Here is a 3,967-nt window from a genome sequence, read left to right on the forward strand (position 1 = left end):
GAAATGCTCACCATCACTAATCATCAGAGAGATGCAAATTAAAACAACAATGAGGTATCACCTTACACCTGTCAGAATGGCTGCCATCAACAAATCATCAAACAACAAGTGTTGGCGAGGGTGTGGAGGAAAGGGGACCCTAGTACACTGCTGGTGGGAATGCAGACTGGAGCAGCCACTATGGACAATAATTTGGTGTTATCTAAAAAAATTAAAAATTGAACTTCCATTTTACCCAGTGATCCCACTTTTAGGCATATACCCTAAGAAGCCTGAAACACCAATCAGAAAGAATATATGTACCCCCATGTTTGTAGCAGCACTATTTACAATAGCTAAGAACTGGAAGCAGCCCTAATGTCCATCAGTAGACAAATGGATACAAAAGCTGTGGTACATATACAGAATGGAGTACAATGCAGCTTTAAGGAAGAAAGATCTCTTATCCTTTGAGACGACACTGAGGGACCCTGGAAAGTATTATCCTAAGCGAAACAAGCCAAACAGAGAAAGACAAGTATCATATGATCTTACATATTTGTGAAATATAATGAATAACAGTCTGAGGAATGGGTTAGTCCCAGAGACATGGAAATGGGGTACAGACTGACAATCCCCAGAATAGGGGGTGGTGGGAGAGAGATAAACCAGAGAACTTATATGCATGTGTGCGTGAACAGTGGACATGGACAACAAAGCTGGTGAGAGGGTGGAGAGGCAAGTGGAGGGGGGAAAAGGAGAAATGTCTGTAACAAAAATGAATTAATTTTAAAATATATATATATATTTAAAATATTCAGGCATTTAAAAAAAAAATATTCAGAGCATTCAAGCAGAAGGAATTGATGCAAAGGAAGGGAGATCTTGGATAATTACAACAGCTTTCTCAACAGTTTTCTACCCTTCAGTTATTTCTTTCACTCTCCTTCTCACTCTTATAATGGTGAATTTTGTAGAATTGGTAGCAGAATCTTAGAACAGTAATACAGAGAGCAGCAGTAAGACAGCCAAGGCCATTAAAAAAAAGTATTTCCAGTCTCTATGGAGGAAGATCTAATCTGTGAGATGAAGCCACTATCTATTGAATATGTTCTTGGTTCTCCTAGAAAATACTTTCCAGTAGCAAGAACCCTGTTATTTACTACTGACACGTTTTCTTGCACAATATGAATTTTATTTGAATTTAATGGAGAAAATTTAATAGTTAAATAATGTCGAGTGCCTTAATAATCATAATAGCTTTTGACCCTATAGTCTGATAAGGATATGACCAATGGAAAAACCTAGAACTATAAAAGAAAAAAAAATATATATATATATGTTTCGCCTTATTATTTACTATAATAATATTTATTATTATTTACTACAATAAAAATAAGATATTCTCGCCCTGGTCGGTTTGGCTCAGCAGTTAGAGCATCGGTCTGCAGTCCAGAGAGAATCAGGTTCAGTTCCTGCTAAGGGCACATACCTTGGTTACAGTTTGTCCTAGGCCTTGTTTGGGGTCATGTGGGTGGCAACCACTCGATGTGTCTCTCACACAGATGTTTCTCTTTCTCTCTCTTCCTCCTTCTCTCCCTCCCACTCTGTCTGAAGTTAAATGCAAAAGTGTTCTTGGGTGAGGATTTAAAAAAAATAAAAATAAAAAATAAGATATTTTCTATGTGTCAAACAATAGGGCACTGATTGAATGATTTATGAAGAATGCATATGACATAACATCTCTGCAGCATTTTATAGTTATATTTTCAAAGATTTAATAATAGCATAAAAAATACTCTTGATCTAAGATTAAACAAAACAAACCAAACAACAAAAACCAGATATAAATTTGATATACACATATTATTCTAGTCATATTGAACACACAAAAAAGAGAAAGCCTGGGTGGGGATCTTAGGTAATCTTTATGCTCTTGTTTAGACTTTTGTTTATATGTGCATTTGTTTCTTCTATGTTCAGAAAAAAATAAACTATTATATATATTTCAAAAGACAGCAATATGATAGGTGGAAGGAGTCATAATACGGGTTTTTAGCTTCTCATCTAACTTGACTAGATTTGTAATTTTAGAATAGCCACTTAATTTCTCAGAATCTGTTTCCTCACTCACACATTGGGAAATTGCTCTCTCTCATAGAGCTGGGAGCAAAGAGTGAAATTATAAGTAAGAATGCTTCATACAATAAAAATGTAAAGCCTCAAAAGCAGCATCAATGACAACATGGTGCTATGTGCCATATGGTGCACAAATTAGTGATTTTCCAAGAACCCTGACTTCTGATTCCTTGGCATCTAAGATGAAAAACTGCAGGAAGCACAGGAATGCATAAGGTAAATAAGTAATGTATCAATGTAGTCATTTTAAAGCTAACATTTCTTCCCAGTTGGTAATAATGATCTCTGATCCCTCTATATATCCTTGAACTTTTAGTTCAGTGTAGAGGTTCTATTCAGTGATGCATATTTCTTTCTTTTCATAAACAAATTTGCATGTCATCCTTGTGCAGGGGCCATGCTAGTCTTCTCTGTATCGTTTCAATTTTAAAATATGTGCTGCCGAAGCGAGCACACATATTTCATTTTTAAAAAACATCACTTTAATAAATTCTCAAGATTTTCAAGAAATTGGGTAGAGTTTTTCTTTTAGCATTTTTAAAAGATGAGTATTTAATAGGTCAGATATGTTTGCAGCTGAATATAAAAATAGTTGTATGAGAGAAGCATGTCAGGTATACCTCATTTAATAGGCTAGCTAGATATTGTTGATTTCTGAAGGTAACAGCTTTGGTGAACTTTACTGTATATACTTAGAAGCCATGAAAGTTCCCTATCTGCCTCTGTATTTTCTTAGTGAGACAGCTATTTGCCCTGCTTTTCTGAGGAGTAGCAACTATATATGCTTCTAGATGCAGTTCAGCCAATGTAGTTACTAAAATAAAAAAGCCCCCAGAAAGCTCTTTTGGAATTTTTAAGCACAGCTGCATGGCTAGGGAGAAGCTCTGAACAGGTAATCTCTACCCTGGAGGAAAGAATAAGCTTCAGTTCTTATCTTGAACATGACAATAATTAATCAGATCACCCTTTTTTGAAATAAATAGAGTTCCTCATAAGAAGAATGTAGGGACAAGCATAGAATTGGAGGTGCCCCCGTTTCATAGCTGTGGGACCCTGAGTGGGTCTGTAACTTCTCTGGGCTTCTCATCTTTTCTCTAAAAACAGAAGACGACACACTTCAAAAGTCTGTCATATGGGTAAATGACATACAGAAAGCATTTTGTTAATTCACAAACACTAATCAAATAATGAGAGGTTGGACAGGGCCAGGGAATGTTGATTATTTTAGAATCAGAAGACTTTATGCCTAATTGGTCCTTCACAGAATAATGAATTTGGGGGTTCCTGCTGTGGTTGATTGAAAATAATCACAAATTCTTTGCAGCTTCTCTCCTCAAGAGATAGAGTGTATTTCTCCACTACTTGAGTTGGGACTTGTCTTGTGACCTGCTTTGACCTACAGACTATGGGTGAGGTGACAATGAAGGATTTCTGAGCCTGGGTCTCAAGATGCCTCACAGCTTCCCTTCTCACCCTCTTAGAACCCAGTAGCCACAGGAAGAAGCCTGGGTTGGCTTCCTGGCCTCCTGTAGGATGATTAACCTTGAGATGAGAGAGGGCCAGCCATTCCAGGTGTCCCAGATTAAATACCCAAGTAACACATGTGGAGCAGGAATAAGCCACCCCAGGAGGTTGACCCTAACTTCTGACCCACAGAATCATAAGGGAACAAATAAACAAAGATTGTGATTTTAAACTCCTATGTTTCAGAGTGGCTGGTTAAGGATCAAAAGCTACCTGATACATCTTCCATGCCTCCTATCTGACAAGAGAAGACTTTGATGTATGCATCTAAGCAAAAAAGAGCCTATAAGAACTCAGTGATTTCTGTCAAGATGATTAAAAGTTC

General features: G+C 37.0%; 1 non-coding gene across 1 annotated transcript; it reads right to left on the reverse strand.

Annotated features, from left to right (window-relative positions):
- Positions 1-2,461: 2,461 nt before the first annotated feature.
- LOC118616593 lies at positions 2,462-2,572 on the reverse strand. The gene has a single exon (XR_004956589.1). It is a non-coding gene; the product is annotated as a U6 spliceosomal RNA (small nuclear RNA).
- Positions 2,573-3,967: the final 1,395 nt, after the last annotated feature.

This window comes from Molossus molossus, unplaced genomic scaffold (genome assembly GCF_014108415.1).
Source record: "Molossus molossus isolate mMolMol1 unplaced genomic scaffold, mMolMol1.p scaffold_m16_p_4, whole genome shotgun sequence".
Lineage (NCBI taxonomy): Eukaryota > Metazoa > Chordata > Mammalia > Chiroptera > Molossidae > Molossus > Molossus molossus.